The sequence below is a fragment of the Stegostoma tigrinum genome, chromosome 1 (genome assembly GCF_030684315.1).
Source record: "Stegostoma tigrinum isolate sSteTig4 chromosome 1, sSteTig4.hap1, whole genome shotgun sequence".
Lineage (NCBI taxonomy): Eukaryota > Metazoa > Chordata > Chondrichthyes > Orectolobiformes > Stegostomatidae > Stegostoma > Stegostoma tigrinum.
The window spans coordinates 148,661,363-148,679,527 of NC_081354.1; the positions used below are offsets into that span (position 1 = coordinate 148,661,363).

Here is an 18,165-nt window from a genome sequence, read left to right on the forward strand (position 1 = left end):
TTTAAGATATATTTGGACAGGTACATGGATGGACAGGGAGCACATAGACACAGACCATTAGAAAATAGATGACAGGTTAGACAGAGGATCTTGATCAGCGTAGGCTTGGAGGGCCGAAGGGCCTGTTCCTGTCCTGTAGGTTTCTTTGTTCTTTGTTCTTTGTTCCACATAGGCTATTGGAGAAAATACAGAGGCACGGGATTGAGGGAGGTTTAACAGTTTGGATTAGAAACTGGCTTTCTGTAAGAAGGCAACGAGTGCTGGTTGATGGAAAATATGCAGCCAGGAGGCCGGTTACTAGTGGTGTGCCTCAAGGATCTGTTTTGGGACCACTGCTATTTGTCATTTTTATAAATGACTTGGACGCAGATATTGGTGGATGGGTTAGTAAGTTTGCAGATGACGCTAAAGTTGGTGGAGTGGTGGACAGTGTGGAAGAATGTTGCAGGTTGCAGGGAGACAGGGATAAACTGCAGAATTGGGCCGAAAGGTGGCAAGTGGAGTTTAATATGGATAAATGTGAGGTGATTCACTTTGGGAGGAATAATAGGAAGGCAGAATACCAGGTCAATGGAAAGATTCTTGGTAGTGTAGATGTGCAGAGGGATCTTGGTGTCCACGTACATAAATCCCTGAAAGTTGCCACCCAGTTTGATAATGCTGTTAAGAAGGTTTACGTTGTTTTAGGTTTTATTGGTAGAGGGATTGAGTTCCGGAGCCGTGATGTCATGCTGCAACTGTACAAAATGCTAGTGCGGACTCATTTGGAGTATTGCGTGCAGTTCTGGTCGCCCCATTACAGGAAGGATGTGGAAGCATTGGAAAAGGTGCAGAGGAGATTTACCAGGATGTTGCCTGGTCTGGAGCAGAGGCCCTATGAAGAAAGGCTGAGGGGCTTGGATCTGTTCTCATTGGAGGGAAGGAGGCTAAGAGGGGATTTAATAGAGACATACAAGATGATCAGAGGATTAGATAGCGTGGACAGTGATAGTCTTTTTCCGAGGATGATTACTTCAGCCTGTACAAGAGGGCATAGCTACAAATTGAGGGGTGATAGATTTAAGACAGATGTCAGAGGCAGGTTCTTTACTCAGAGAGTGATGAGGGTGTGGAACGCCCTGCCTGCCAATGTAGTTAACTCAGCCACATTAGGGGCATTTAAACAGTCCTTGGATAAGCATATGGATAATGATGGGATAGTGTAGCGGGAGGGGCTTAGATTAGTTCACAGGCCGGTGCAACATCGAGGGCCGAAGGGCCTGTTCTGCGCTGTATTGTTCTATGTTCTAAGTTCTAAAACACCCAGTCCCGGGTGACCTGTTTTCTAATCTGTTCCTCGCTGTATTCATCCACAGAGACATCCCGTAGACACCCAGGAATTCTTGTTCTACACTACAATTTCCGATTTGATTTGTCTTACCTATGTGTAGATTAAAGTTTCACAAAATTATAGCTGTACCTTTACTGCTTGCATCTCTAATTGCCTGTTTAATGCCTTCCTCAACATTATCAGTACAGTCTGGGGGTCCAAATACAACCTTGAATACTGCTTTCTGACATTAGCTATTTCTGAGCTCTAGTCATAACCTATTCATTGGAACCTCAATATTGCATTAATGCCCTATTAACCAGCAGTGCTACCCCACCTACCTTATCTTTTATTTGCCTTCCTGAAAATTGGATACCCCTGGATATTTAGTTCACCTCCCTGACACCCCCTCTCCATAATTCCAATGTATCATACCCATTTATATCTATTAGCCTGAATAATTCATCCACTTTATTGCAAATTCTCAAGTACTCTCACTGGCTCTTTGATTACAGGGTTGCAGACTGCTCATAATCCTTAAACCTTAAGGCAGCATCTTAATTGATCATCGTCCCAATTCTCTTTTGTCCTGACACAGCTCTGGGGTCTGGATCCATAATTCAGCCTGACACCAAGAACAGACCTTAGAACTAAAATTTAGCGTACCAAGTCTCTTCAACTTCTTGCATTTAACTTCTTTGTGTCTAATGTTCCTATATTTTCTCTAGAGTAGTGGCAGAATGCATCAGTGGACCTTGAGGGGAATTAGCTCAAGGAAAACTTAAAACTTAGAACGACCTCAGAAAATGTGTTTCAATGGAGACATTAATATCCTATCGATAATTACTGAAGAAATATTATTGAATGTCTCCAAAATTTTGTTTGATAAATCTTAAACTTTTCTTTCGTAGCGTCCTGGCTTGCAATGCAGTGACTTCTGTAAACTTTATTCACATGCGAGTCCCAAATGCTTTAAAATAAGGACTGGCTTTGTTCGGGCTGAGGTCTGGTATACCACACCGGGGCCTAACATGGGAAGTTGAAAATAAATTATAAAATTTTACAGCACAGAATGTGGTCATTAGGCCCATTATAGCAGTGCCATCTCTCTGAGCTATCACCTTAGTTGGCTTCTTTGTTCCTTTCCTAAACCCTTCTTTCACATACTTATTTAACTTCCCTTTAGAATTATCAGTGTAGATTATGTTTCCACTATACCCTTTGGTAGGGCATACCAGAATCTGTTTCCATTTTGTCACAGTGGCTGGCTGGTGGATGCAGCAATTGCTTGCCTGTCTAATCTTGTCAGTGAGGCGCTTCAAAATCTTTTCGTAGCTGGCCTCATGAGGATATTATCAGTAAGCTGCAAATGCTAACTTTGAAACAACGTGGAGTGTTGGAAGGTCATATTAGATACACATAGCGTGATAAGTGCAGTCCCTGGGCCAGTGTTTTAAAGGAGGTGTTCAGCTAATCCCATATCCCTGTCTTTTCCTCTTCCAAGTACTTATCCAGTTCCACTCTGGAAGTTTTGTTATTGCATCTGTATCCACCACCCTTGTCGTGATGAGGTTTTTCAACCGAGGTGTTACATTGGAAGTCTTCCAGTTCTCTAGAAAAAAAAAAATCCATATCCAAGGATGTTTATAAGATTGTGATGGAGACTGTTATTTCCTTTCTCACTTCCTGAAATGTTAGATTGTTTGCCATTGGAACCTGTGCTGTTTCCACGGAATTCCATAAGGCCTTTTAATTAGTTAGCCTATGCAAATATCCAACGTTTTCTTTTTATGTTTCATAGCCTTCAGTTCCACAAGTAATTGGCAAAATGCCCTTCTATCATCTTTAATTAAAAGTATTCCCCTCTGAATTTTCTGCTGTCTCTAGACTTAGTCTTTTGTTCTGTGTTTATTTGTTGCCCTCCATGCTGACCACGATCCCATTTACTGTAGCGATTCTGTTTCAATCACTCAACTTCTCCATCTGCATTGCTTTTGTTCTGACAATGCCACCGTTATTTACCGGTCTGTCGGTATAACTTCTCTTTTCCATAGCCCTGGCTGTGGTTAATTTAACTGTCTTTTTCATTTCCATATCTCTACTCCCACCCTTTCCCTTTAGGGCCCAACAGACTAGATATGGGGAGAATGTTGTCCCTGGCCAGAGAGACTAGAACCAGAAGGCACAGTCTCTGGATACGAGGGAGACCATTTAGGACTGATGTGAATAAGCTTCTTCACTCAATTGGTACTCTATCCATGGAATTCTCAACTAAAGAAGGCTGTGGAGCCCAAACCACTGAGTATAATCAAGAAAGAGAAAGTTTTAGATTTTAAAGGTATCAAGGTGTACAGGGAGAAAGTGGAAATACAGTGTTGAGTTAGAGGATCAGTCATGATCATATTGAATAGCAGAGCAGACTGGAAAGCTAAATGGCCTACTTCTGCTCCTGATTTTGATGGTTAGTTCATTTGATTAGCCATGTCATTTGTCATCTTCAGTATTCACTGCCTTCATTAACACATAGTGAGAGCATATCTACTGATGAAATGCAGCAACCCACTTAGGGTCCTTTGACTGCACCTTCCATCCACATTACTTCCTAACACCAAAAAGGAGATGAGCAGTATATTGCATGGGAATACCACTGTCTGCAAGTTCCCATCCAAGCTACACGCCATCCTAAATTGGAATATTATTACATTAAGGCCGTAAGAAACAGGAACAGGAGTAGCGCGTTGGTGCTTTTTGCTTGCTCTGCCATTCAGTAGGATCATGGCTGACCTGATATTCCTCATGTCCATTTTCCTGCATTTTCCCCATAGTCATTGATTCCACCATAGATTGAGAATCTGTCTATCTCCACCTTAAACATACACAAAGACTCTGCCCTCACAGCTCTCTGTGGCAAGGAGTTCCAAGACACTCAACCCTCTGAGAAGATATTCCTCCTCATCTCAGTCTTAAATTGGTGCCCCTTTTATTCTAAGACTATACTCTCTGGTTGTAGATTTTCTCACGTGGGGAACATCCTGTCAGCAGTTACTTTGCCAAGCCCCTTAAGAATCCTTTGTTTCAATGACATCACCTATCGTTCTTCAAAGAATTATATTTCTAATTGAGTGAGTCCCAATCTGTTTAGCCGTTGCTCATAAAACAATCCCTCCATATCAAGGATTATCCTAGTGAATCTTCAGTAAACTGCTTCCAACGAAACAATATCTTTCCTTAAATAAAGGGACAAAACTGGTCACAATCCTCCACGTGTGGTCTCACCAGCACCTTGTACAGTAGCAGATGGGCATTCCTACTCTTTTACTCCATCCCCCCTTGAAACAAGGGTCAATATCCATTAGCCGTCCTGGTTACCTGCTGCACCTTTGTGCAAGCTTTTTGTGTTTTGTGCACAAGTACAACCAAGTCTCATTGTTTTATAGCTTTCTGTGATTTTTCTCCATTTAACCAATATCCTATTCTTTTCTTCTCCCTCCCAAAAAGAACAATTTCACATTTTCCCACATTATATTCAATTTGCCAACTTTTGTCTACTTATTTAACCTATTTATATCTTGCTTTAAATTGTTTGTATCCCTCTCGCAACGCTATTGAGACTTCCTCAAAAAGTGTAGGAGGTTGAGGGGTGATCTTATCTCTGCACCTCATGATTTCATAAACCTTGATAACATGAATAGCAAAGGTCCTTTTTCCTAGAGTGCAGGAGTTCAAATATAGGGGACATATTTTCAAGATGAGAGGAGAAAGATTTGAAAGGGACCCAAGGGGCAAATTTTTCACACAGAGTGTGGTTCATATCATAGAATTCCTTCAGTGTAGAAACAGGCCATTTTGTCCAACAAGTCCACACCACCCCTCCAAAGAGCATCCCACCTAGGCGCATCCCCAAACCACCTCCTTGAAACCCTGAGATAATGGGAACTGCAGATGCTGGAGAACCCAAGATAACAAAGTGTGGGGCTGGATGAACACAGCAGGCCAAGCAGCATCTTAGGAGCACAAAAGCTGATGTTTCGGGCCTAGACCTTTCATCAGAAAACCCTGCATTTCCCATGTCTAACCACCTAACTTACACACCATGGGCAACTTAGCATGGTCAATCCACCTAACTTGGACACCATGGGCAATTTAGCATGGTCAATCCACCTAACCTGCACATCTTTGGACCGTGGGAGGAAACCAGAGCATCTGGAGGAAACTCACGCAGACGCAGGGAGAATGTACAAATTCCACACTGACAGTTGTTCAGGGCTGGAATCGAACCTCGATCCCTGGCACTGAGAGGCAGTGATGCCATCCACTGAGCCACTGTTCTGACCCAAGTTTTTGAGTTTCAGACTCAATATTAAATTCTTCATAAGATCCCTACTTCTGGAGGAGATATTTTACCAATTACCAGATTGAAGAAAGTTTGCTCCTTGCTTGGTTCAATGACCGATTGCTCTAGGAAACTATCCTGAATGCAGCCTTTGAATTCATTTTCATAGCTACTCTTTACAATTTGATTAACTCAATCAACATGAAGTTTAAGTCAATCATAATTGTCAAACTATTTTTACATGTTTCTGTTATTGTTGATTTTATAGCCTTTCCTACAGTGTGTTTACTGTTTGGGAGTCTGTACAGTCCTAATAATCTCCTCTTTCCTCTGCTGTTTTGTTTTAATCGCACCCCCCCCACATGGACTCAGTCATCTCGATCACCTCCCATCATTTCCCTTCTTAAGTACCATCCCACCACCTTTTCCATTCCCGCTCTCTCTGAGAAGCCAAATATCACTGAACATAGAACAGCACAGCACAGAACAGGCCCTTCGGCCCACGATGTTGTGCCGACCTATTATCCTACTCTAAGGTCAAACTAACCTGCATATCCTTTATTTTACTATCATCCATGTGCTTCTCCAAGAATGCTTAAATATCCCTAATGTATCTGGCCTTGCATTCCACGTACCCTTCAATCTTTGTGTAAAGAGCCTACCTCTGACATCTACCCTATACCTTGCTCCAATCACCTTAAAATTATGCCCCCCTTGTGATAGCTATTTCCGCCCTGAGAAAAAGTCTCTGGCTATCCACTCTATCTATGCCTCTCATCATCTTGTAAACCTCCATCAAGTCACCTCTCATCCTTCTTCACTCCAGTGAAAAAAACCTTAGCTCCCACAACATTTCCTCGTAAGACCTGCCCTCCAGTCCAGGCAGCATCCTGGTAAGTCTCCTCTGCACCCTGTCAAAGCTTCCACATCCTTCCTACAATAAGGTGACCAGAACTGAACACAATATTGCAAGTGTGTTCTAATCAGGGTTTTATAGAGCTGCAGCATAACCTCATGGCTCTTAAACTCACTTCCCCTGCCAATGAAAACCAACACACCATACGCCTTCTTAACAGCTCTATCAACTTGGGTGACAACTTGGAGGGATCTATGGACATGGACCCCAAGATCCCTCTGTTCCTTAACACTGCCAAGAATCCAGCCATTAACCCTGCATTCTACATTCAAATTCCAAAATGAGTCACTTCACACTTTTCTGGATTGAATTCAATCTGCCACTTCTTTGCCCAGCTCTGCATCCTGTTAATTCCCGTTGCAGCCTACAACAGCCCTCCAAACTATCCACTACTCCACAAACCTTCATGTCATCGGCAAACTTATTAACCCACCATTCCACTTCCTCATCTAAGTCATTTGTAAAGATCACAAAGAGCAGAGGTCCCAGAACAAATCCCTGTGGAACATCACTGGTCACCAACCTTCAGGCTGAATAATTACCATCTACTACTACTCCCTGTTTTCTCTTAGACAGCCAATTCTGTATCTAGACAGTCAAATTTCCCTGAATCCCATGTCTCCTTACTTTCTGAATGAGCCTACCATGTGGAACCTTATCAAATGCCTTGCTAAAATCCATATACACCACATCCACTGCTCTACCTTCATCAGTGTGCTTTGTCACATCCTCAAAGAATTCAATAAAGCTTGTGATGTATGACCTGCACCTCTCAAAGCCATGCTGACTATCTCTCATCAAACTATGCTTTTCCAAATAATCATAAATACTGTTTTGCAGAATCCTCTCCAATAGTTTGCCTACCGTAGAAGTAAGACTGACTGGTCTGTAATTCCCAGGATTATCCCTAATCCCTTTTTTGAACAATGGAATAACATTTGCCGCCCCCCCGCTCATCTGGTATTACTCCAGTGGATAGTGAGGATGCAAAGATCATCACCAAAGACGCAGCAATCTCTTCCCTCACTTCCCATTGCAATCTTGGGTATATCCCGTCTGGCGCAGGGGACTTATCTGTCTTCATGTTTTTCAAAATTTCCAGCACATCCTTCTTCTTAACATCAACCTGTTTGAACATATCAGCCTGTTCCACATTGACTTAGAAGTGACAAGTTCCCCCTCACTGGTGCATACTGAAACAAAGCATTCATTTAAGGACCTCCCCTACCTCCTCCGACTCTGCGCACAATTTCCCTCCACTAACCCTGATTGGCCCTACCCTCGCTGTTGTCATCCTCTTGTTCCTCACACAAGGTTGGAACACCTTGGGGTTTTTTCTTGATCCTACCTGTCAAGGCTTTTTCATGCCCCCTTCTAGCTGTCTTAAATCCATTCTTCAGTTCCTCCCTGGCTACCTGTAATAGTCTCGAGCCCTGTCCGATCCTTGCTTCCTCAACCTTGAGTAAGCTTCCTTCTTCCTCTTGACGAGATGTTCCACATGTTTTGTCATCCGTGATTCTTTGTTTCTTTTTTTCCTTTTGCATTATCTCTTTTGGCAATTTAGAGCAGAGGGGATGGAAGCTAGGGCAATTGCATTCTCCTCTTGTAGGAGGTAAGGGTCACCACTAGTGCAAGAAGTGCACCCAACTCCAGCTCCTCACAGACTGAGTTAGGGAACTGGAGCTGGATGAATGAGTGATAATGGGAACTGCAGATGCTGGAGAATCCAAGATAACAAAGTGTGAAGCTGGATGAACACAGCAGGCCAAGCAGCATCTCAGGATCACAAAAGCTGACGTTTCGGGCCTAGACCCTTCATGAGAGAGGGGTTTGGGGGAGAGGGTTCTGGAATAAATAGGGATAGAAGGGGAGGCGGACCAAAGCTGGAGAGAAAAGAAGATAGGTGGAGAGGAGAGTTTAGGTGGGGAGGTAGAGAGGCGATAGGTCAGTATCAGTGATAATGGGAACTGCAGATGCTGGAGAATCCTCATCCCTCCTCCTTGGCCTGTCCGTCTTCCCTGGACTGACCTATCCCCTCCCTACCTCCCCACCTATACTCTCCTCTCCACCTATCTTCTTTTCTCTCCATCTTCAGTCTGCCTCTCCCCTCTCCTTATTTATTCCAGAACCCTCTCCCCATCCCCCTCTCTGAAGGGTCTAGGCCCGAAATGTCAGCTTTTGTGCTCCTGAAATGCTGCTTGGCCTGCTGTGTTCATCCAGCTTCACACTTTGTTATCTTGGAGCTAGATGAACTCCGGATGGTTTGGGAGGCTGAGGGGGTGATAGAGAGGAGTCACACCTAAGTTACAGGATAAAGGTAGCTGGGTGACCGTCAGGAGAGGGAAAGGGAATAGGCAAGCAGTGCAGGGATCCCCTGTGGCCGTTCCCCTCAATAATAAGTATATCACTTTGGATACTGTTGGGGGGATCGATCTACTGGGGGAAAGCCATAGCAGCCAGGTCTCTGGCTCTGTGGCTCAGAAGGGAATGGGAGAAAATAGGAGAGCGATAGCGATAAGAGATTCAATGGTTAGGGGAACAAACAGGAAATTCTGTGGTACCAAGCAAGACTCTTGGGTGGTATGTTGCCTCCCAGGTGCCAGGGTCAGGGATGTCTTGGATCGAGTCTACAGGATTCTTAAGGGCGAGGGTGAGTAGCCAGAAGTCATTGTACACATCGGTACCAATAACATAACGAGGAAAAGGGATGAGGACCTGAAAAGTGATTATAGGGAGTTAGGTTGGAAGCTAAAGGTTAAAAGGCAGGACAAGCAGAGTAGTAATCTCAGGATTACTACCAGTGCCACAGGCTAGTGAGGTCAGGAATAGACAGCGAGTACAGCTGAACACGTGGCTACAGAGCTGGTATAGGAGGCAGGGCTTTGATATATGGATCATTGGGATACCTTCCGGGTCAGGTGGGACCTGTACAAGAAGGAAATGTTGAACCTGAACTGAAGGGGCACCAATATCCTAGGCGGTAGGTTTGTCAGAGCTCTTCAGGAGGTCTTAAACAAGTTTGGCAAGAGGATGGGAACCGGAACTATGAATCAGAGGAGGGGGTAGCTGGCGTACTGGCAGATACAGCATGCAGAGAGTCTGGGAGAAAGGATAGACTGTTGATAGGGCAAAGTAGTAGTCAGTGCGATGGGTTGAGGTGTGTCTACTTCAATGCAAGAAGTGTCAGGAATAAGGGTGATGAACTTAGAGCATGGATCAGCACTTGGAGTTACGATGTCGTGGCTGTTACGGAGACTTGGATAACACAGGGACAGGAATGGTTGCTGGATGTCCCGGGGTCTAGATGTTTCAAAAGAAACAGAGAGGGAGTTAAAAGGCATGGGGAAATGGCATTGCTAATCGGGGATAGTATCACAGTTGCAGAAAGTGAGGTTGTCGAGGAGTGTTTGTCTGATGAGTCAGTATGGGTGGAAGTCAGAAACAGGAAAGGAGCAGTCACTTTATTGAGAATTTTCTATAGAATCCCCAATAGCAACAGAGACGCTGGAACAGATTGGGAGGCAGATGTCGGAAAGGCGCAGAAGTAATTGAGTTGTTGTCATGGGTGACTTCAACTCCCTAATATCAATTGGAACCTCCTAAGTGAAAATAGTTTAGAAAGAGCAAATTTTGTCAGGTGTGTCCAAGAAGGATTTCTGAGTCAATGTGTAGATTGGCTGATTAGAGGGCAGGCCATTTGGAGGCCATTTGGATTTGGTGGTTGGCAATGAACCAGGTCAGAGAGCATTGGTGGGAGAGCATTCGTTGATAGTGATCACAGCTCCTTGACCTTAACTATAGTCACGGAGAGGGATAGGAGCAGAATGTCTGGGAAAGTATTTAATGGGGGGAGAGGGAATTCCAATACCATTAGGCAGGAACTGTGGAGCATAAATTGGGAACAGATGTTCTCGGGGAAATGCACAGCAGAAATATGAAGGTTGTTTAGGGAGCACTTGTGAGTGTGACAGTTCCCAGTTTTGATCTTGTAACTATGGTTCTATAATAGCTATGAGATTCTATCCATCTACCTTGATTTGCGTCATCTGTTCGCCTATCTTGTTTTCAATATTTTGTGCCTTTATGTTTGTTGTATTGTCACATTCCCCCGCACTTGTATGGCTCCTTGGTGCAATTTGACGTTCACACATTGTCCCTCCCTTTTTACTTGCTGGTAACAATGAACGCTACAAACCTACCCTTTGCTTCAGCTTTGATTTTGTAATTTTTCATGCAACTGACAACCCGCCTCTCAGTCCACATTATTTTAGTTTAAATCCCTGTCTACAGTTTAATCCCTACCTGTAGCCCTAGTAATGTGATTCACAATGACACTGGTTCCAATATTATTCAGATGAAGCTTGTCCCTATTGGTACAGTTCCCTCCTTCCCCAGTACTGGTGCCTGTACTCCATGAATTTGAACATGTTTGTCTTACACCAATCTTTGAACCACACATTTGCTCTTTCATCTTTTGACCTGTGCTACTTGGCTGGTAACTCGGATAGTAATATTAGAGATTATTAATTTGGCTGTTTTTTTAATTTCACTCGTAGCTGTTCATATTCCCTCAGCAGAACCTCTTTCCTTTTTTCTACCTATGCCATTGCTACCTCTGTGGATCATGACAACTGGATCTTACCCCTCTCACTCCAAATTCCTCTCCAGCCCAAATGAGAAACACTGACTGCGGGCACTCAGGCAGGCAAGCTCCAGGACTCTCCATCTTGGCCACAGAGGACAGTGTGTGCTTCCCTAACTATATAACCCCTGATTACAACAACTTTCTCTTTTCTGTCTCCATCCCAGCCCCCTGAGTGGCTCACTGTATCATGATGGTATGGTTGCTTTGCTTATCCTCCCATGTCATCCCTGCTGTTGTCCACACATGGAGCAAGCATTTCAAACCTGTTGGACATGCTCAAGTGTTAAGGCTCCATCTGCACTACCTTCCGGATCTCTCTACCTTTCTTGCTCAGAGTCACACCTTCATGTCCCTGACCACTAACTAAATTTGAGGCAGTTAACTTAAGGAGTGTGATTGCCTCCTGAAATACAGCATCAGGCAACTCTCAGCCTCCCTGATATGTCACTATTCAAAGCTTAGACTCCAGCTCATCCACTCTGAACCAGGGTTCCTCAAGCAACCAACACTTGCAACAGATGTGGTCACTATGAACCACAGTGGGGTCCGCCAGCTCCCACATCATGCAGTTACAGCAGTTGCCTGGCCCAGCATCTCTCTTTTGTTCACTTAGTTCTGAATTTGATTTTTAAAAAATTGCAACTGGTCTTTAGTTTTTAATCTGTAAATATTACACCTGTTCATTTTGAATCTATAATAGTAAATTATCTTCCCCCTCACTCAGATTCAAATTTTTATATCAAGACATACTAAAAGTACTGATGGGCAGAGGGATCTGGGCGTACAGGTACACAAGTCGCTGAAAGTGGCAACGTAGGTGGAAATGGTAGCAAGGTACATGGTATGCTTGCCTTCATTGACCGGGGTGTTGACTTTAAAAATTGGCAGGTAATGTTGCAGCTTTATAGTACCTTAGTTAGACACATTTGGAATATTGTATTCAGTTCTGGTCGCCACACTACCAGAAGGATGTTGTGGTTTAGAGAGGGTACAGAAAAGATTTACCAGGATGTTGCCTGTTATGGAGGGCATTAGCTATGAGGAAATGTTGAAGAAACTTAGGTTGTTCTCACAAGAATGTCAGAGATTGAGGGGTGAACCAGACTGACGTCTACAAGATTATGAAGGGTGTGGACAAAGTCAGAAGCATTTTCCCAGGTGGAAGAGTCAGTTACTAGGGGGCCATGGGTTTAAGGTGCTAGGGACAGGGTTTAAAGGTGATGTACGAGGCAGGTTTTTTACACAGAGGGTGGTGGGTGCCTGGAACTCGCTGCCGGGGGAGGTAGTGGAAGCAGAAACTACAGTGACTTTTAAAGGGCATCTTGACAAATATATGAATAGGGTGGGAATAGAGGGATATGGTCCCTGGAATGCTAGGTGGTTTTCGTTGTGACGGGCAGCATGTCAGTGCAGGCATGGAGGGCCAAAGGGCCTGTTCCTTTGCTGTAATTTTTATTTTTGTTCTTTGTTCTAAAAGACCTTAACAATTGAACTGTCTCATTATCGGGTTGTGATCTCTCTTTCCTGATTATGTGAAGCTTAACTCTGTTCTTCAGACCATAAGACATAAGAGCAGAAGTGGCCATTTGGCCCATTGAGTCTGCTCCACCATTCAGTGAGTTCATGATTGATCTGACAACCCTCAACCCCCCCTTTTCTGCCTTTTTCCTTTAACCCTCGATATTGTTGTATTGATTTAAAAATCTGTTTATCTCGGATGTGAATATACCTGACAACCCTCAAAGGTAAAAAGTTTCACACGTTCACAAACCTTTGAGAGAACACATTCCTCCTCATACAGGAGTCTGAACTATCAAGGTCTCGCACCCAACAACCACTACCCTCAAACTAAAGCATAAATGCTGTTCCCTACACACATCACTTCAGCTCTGATGAAGGGTCATCTTGAATCAACATTAGCTTGTTGCCTCTCCATAGATGCTGTCTGAGCCACTATGATCTCCAGCAGTGGTTGTCTTCAGCACACATTTCTACTCATCTAGTCTTAAATTTGGACCTCCCATATTCTGAGATTTTTGCCTCCTGATCCTAAACTTTGCCAGAAAATGGAAATAATTTTTTCTTATGTATCCTGTCAAGTTCCCGAAGATTTTTTTACATTTAGAATTAGAATTAGACTTTATTGTCACATGTACATGAGTACAGTGAAAAATGTACAATATCATTATTCTCAGCACCACCTTAGGTACCTAGGTACAAATTCTTAGGTACGAATTAGAAAAATAAAGAAAAAGAAGTTAAGAAAGACTGTTGAAATTTTAAGTGCTTAGCCATGCTGGGCTTGCACTGTCTATTCAGGCTTGATCTCCTCTGCTTTGGCTTGCTGTCCAGGAGACCTCAGGCTGTCCATTTTCACGCTGCTGCAGAAGCCAGGTGACCTCCCTCACCGCTGTGTTGGGCTCACACTTCCCACTTTGGGCTCGATCTCCAACCCAACTAAGTCCTTATCTGGGCCCCCAACCATTGTCACGCGTTTAATTAGGGTCAACATAGTCCCTACTCAGTGATAATGGGAACTGCAGATGCTGGAGAATCCAAGATAATAAAATGTGAGGCTGGATGAACACAGCAGGCCAAGCAGCATCTCAGGAGCACAAAAGCTGACGTTTCGGGCCTAGACCCTTCAGCTTCTTTTTATAAGGCAGTCCCTCCATACTTGGTATCAGCTCTTTGGACTGCCTCCAGGGACAGTATATTTTTCTTTTCATAAGGGGCTCAAAACTGTACATAGTATTCCAGGTGTCGTCTCTGCCAGTTTGTGACTAATGCCTTGTATTGTTCAGCAAAACTTGCCTACTTCTATGCACCATCCCAACATTATAGAGTACTTATAGTGGGGGACTTTAAGTACACAAAAAAACAGACTAGAATATTGGTAGATTAAGAGGCAGTGAAGAGCAAGCATTGCAGGATTGTATTGGAGTGTTTCCTCTAGCAGTATGCGTTCAGTCCAACAAGAAAGGATGCAGTCTTTGACGGCGTCCTCGGACATTATGAGTCAAGTGAAACAAGTGTCAATGGGCCATATTTAGGAGACAAATGATCATTGTATCATAAACTTCAGGATGGTGTTGGAGCATGACATGTACTAATCCAGAGGACGAAAACACAATTTGCAGAGAGCTGACTCTAATAGGGTTTGAAGAGGTCAGAGCAGGATTGATTTAGGACAAGGCAGTGATGGGAAAAACAAAACTATACAATGGATTGCCTTTTAAAGAGCAGGTGGTTCAGGTAGAGTCACGGATCACTCAAATGGAAAAGGTTAGATGAACAAATCTCTAGATTACAAAGGAGGTAGAAATTAACATTAGAAAGAAAATGTGTGCCTATGACAAATGTAAGGCAGAAAGCACAATTGAGAGCTAACGGGATTTAGAGTGTAGGTGTAAAAAAACAAAAGAGGAACAATGAGAAAAGATTAGCAATTAATATAAAAGGAAATCAGTCTTCTACAAGCATATAAATAGTAAAAATGGTTTAGGATGATTTGGGCTGATCGGAGACCAGAAAGGAGACTTCCACACAGAGGCAGGGGCATGGCTGAGGTGTTAAGTGAATTTTTTTTTATCTGTGTTTACAAAAGAGGAGGACGCTGTTGAGGCCAAGGCAATAAAGGAGGAAACTGAGTCCGAGTGAATCATAGCTTGAGCTGTAGATAAGGCCTTAAACTAAACAATGGGTGGGGGGGGGGGGGGGGGGGGGGGGGGGAGGGTGGCGGGGGGGTGGTTGGGGGGGTGGTGTGGGTTCAGTCACATGGAAACTTAGAAAATCAGAGTTAAAAGAGAAGATGGGAGAGTAGGCTAGTGACAAGACTGAGTTTTATCAGAAAAGAAAAAAAAAGATAAAATGTGTGAATATCGTATTCTACCAAGGAAATTCTACTATAGGGAAATTTGATAATATAACAAACTTAATGGCATTTTATCTAAATCCATGAATCATTCAGAATTAAATTATTGAATTAATAGAGCAAGTATCGACAAATGGGTATGATTAGGTGAAGGTTATTGAGATATGAATGCAGGGAGATCTGGTTTGAGAATTGAGTATCCAAGGGTACTGAAGCGTTTTAGAAGCTTTGTTGATAATGGAAGAGATTGGTGCTGTACTGAGAAAGTTTTATCAGCACTGTAGAATCTGTGTGGGTAAAAATAGGAATCAGCAAGGAAAAGAGGTCCCTGGCAGGAGTAATTTATAGGTCCCCAACCAGGAGTCCCACAGTGGGATATAGTGTAAACCAAAAGAATACTGGGGCTTGCAAAAAAGTATACCCGTAATCATTGGTGATTTTCAGTATGCATGCAGACTGAATTAATTGAATTGGCAAGGGTAGCCTCAAGGGAAAGTTTTTTGAATGTATTAGAGATTGTCTGTTGGAGCAATATGTTGAATGAATGGTTTATTGTCCCATATCTGGGGAGATACATTGACAAGTTTTTTGTTGCCACAATCTGGTGCCACTTTGAGATACAAAAGAATAAAATGAAAAAAAATAGAGTTCATTTTCATTGTTCGGGATCCCAAACACAGCTCTAGACTTACTGCAGCCGGGATCCCCCTGCTTCACGCAACAATACCACTGCAGTTGTTGGCCCCCACCACCAAAAAAGTCCACACTCTGGGCCTACTGTGGCCAAGGGACCTCACTACAGCCACTGCCCTGATGCCATTCCAGGAGTCCATACATTGGGTCTGATGTCTTTTGACGATATTCCTGTCTGGACCTGCACCACAGAAAGGAAAGTGGAAAATTTCCACAAAGAGAAGTGTGGCGTCAGGTGGGATACAGAAAATTCTGGATCTGTATTTTTTTTAAAAAAATTCCAAACAGTTGATTGATTTTCCATGGAGAAGTGACTCAGCGTAGGTCTAAAGGCTGGGCCTGGCCTCCTCCACGGGGCTGCTCCCAGGATGCTCTCTCTTTACATCGCAGGGATAACTGTGTATCTGTGGAACCAATCTGGGGCAGGTTTTTTTTTGTTCGTTCATGGGATGAGGGTGTCACTGGCTATGCAGCATTTATTGCTCATCCCTAATTTCCCAGAAGGCAGCTAAGAATCAGCCACCTTGCTGTGGAGTCACATGTAGGCAAGACCAGGTAAGGATGGCAGTTTCCTTCCCTAATGGACATTAGTGAACCAGACAATTTTCCCTGACAATTGGCATTGGAGTTACGGCCATCATTAGACTCTTAATTGAATTTAATAAATATCTGGAATTTCCACTATCTGTCGTGGTGAGATTTGAATCCAGGTTCCCAGAACATTGTTTGGATCTCTGGATTAACAGTCCAATGAAAATACCACTAGGCCATCACCTCCCCTATTCTGGTGTTGGCATTGAGTATTGATCTCAAAGTAAGGGATTTTGTATGGAAGAGTGATAATACCATGCTAGAATTTTAACTTCAGTTGGACGGTAAGAAACTGGAGTCCCACACTGGCGTTTTGAAGGTACACAGGGCTAAATGCATAAGCATGAGGACAGATCTGATCCTAATGGATGCGATGGTAAGATTAAAAGGTAGGATAGTTGATGAGAAGTGGCAGATATTCAAGGAGTTACTCAATTGCTGCCAACTAAAATATATTCTACAATGGAAAAAAGCAATTAATCTGGCCTGGAATGCCAATATCTGCAGGAGATAAGCTAGAGGCCTGTCCTCAGGGCAGGGCTACCCACAGTTATCTCTTGTAGCCTTGAGATTATCTTGGAGGCGTATGAGAGAGGCTGGAAAAAGCTGTATGTCCAAGCGAAGCAGGTGTGATTGGAAGTGGCTGAAAACTTTTTGTAGCTGTTGTTCTGAGGACCTGACTGCAACACTGCAAAAGATCTAAGGAGTTTTTTCGCTGTGGTAGGGTGGGTGAATGCAGATCAACACCCAGATTATAGACCCTCAGATCAGCAGCTATCAGCACATCCAGCAGCTGAGTATCCTGAAGGTGCATTCTGCTCCTGAAAGTGGGAAGATTGTGCTGAGGCGATCAGTGATTGTTGGGCCAGGCCTTAGAGCCGTAGTGCTGTTTGAGAAGCTGACACCAGTGATAGGTGTTCACCTTATTTAAATGACCTCTCTGTATGGTTGAGAGGTTGGTCTTGCCCTTTTCTCTTTTGACCTCACCAGAGAAAGTAGAGGAGTGGGTACGCACCCGATGTCCCCCAATCACCACCCTCATGGTTACAGAGGAAGCAGTAATGGAAATCCCCAGAATGAGCCTGCACAACCAATTGGGTGATGGAAAGATGGGAGTTATAGAGGAGAGAGAAAGTATTTTGAAATCTGTACTCACAGAAGATGCAGTACAATACTCCTCAGCCAGCGACATTGAGAAGCCTCCGCTTAGCAAAGGTTTTCGCTGCCAAGGAAAGTTCTCATGATCAACTTGTGCCTCCCGCAGGGTCACTCATGTAGAAACACATCAGGGTCACGTCAGTGTTACCAGGGGCCTCTGAAAAAGTGCAGGCAATACTGTGTATCATTTGAGTGCACCCTCCAGCACACAGATACACTCACATTGGTGAGCCCCCTTTGTGGTTAGAAATTGTGGCACTGGGCAAAAGTAAAGGAGATGGTGGCGGCAGAGACAGCTGCGGCCTGCTTCGCTTGGAGGACAGGCACAGCCATTCTCAGCTGGTTGTAGAAAGAGGGCCTCTGACTAATAAGCATGGAGGCTGTACTTTGAACAGCAGCATAAGATCTGTTCACTTGCTAAAGTTCTCTGAGCCTGTGTGAGTTTATGGAATGAGAATGAAGGTTCATTCAGCTCATACTTGCTGCCATAACTTAGCTTTTGAATGCCTGAGCTGCTTCATTGAGAGAGCGGCCAACCCTGCAGACAGCCATTTGTATATTTCTGAGTTGGTGCAGAAATGTTGGTCTGACGTGCACAGAATGCCTGCCCATGTCAAGGTAATCACCATCTGCAATAAGAGCAGCT

The 18,165-nt window shown here is 43.7% G+C and overlaps 1 protein-coding gene and 1 long non-coding RNA gene across 3 annotated transcripts in view; one reads left to right on the top strand and one right to left on the bottom strand.

Moving 5' to 3' along the window:
* Positions 1–18,165, top strand: part of il11ra (interleukin 11 receptor, alpha) — a 104,182-nt gene that overhangs the window by 15,417 nt on the left and 70,600 nt on the right. The window lies entirely within an intron of this gene.
* Positions 2,694–18,165, bottom strand: part of LOC132210066 (uncharacterized) — a 56,134-nt gene continuing 40,662 nt past the window's right edge. Inside the window, exon 3 of the long non-coding RNA XR_009446253.1 lies at positions 2,694–2,921. This is a non-coding gene — a long non-coding RNA (uncharacterized LOC132210066). The remainder of the gene's footprint in view (positions 2,922–18,165) is intronic.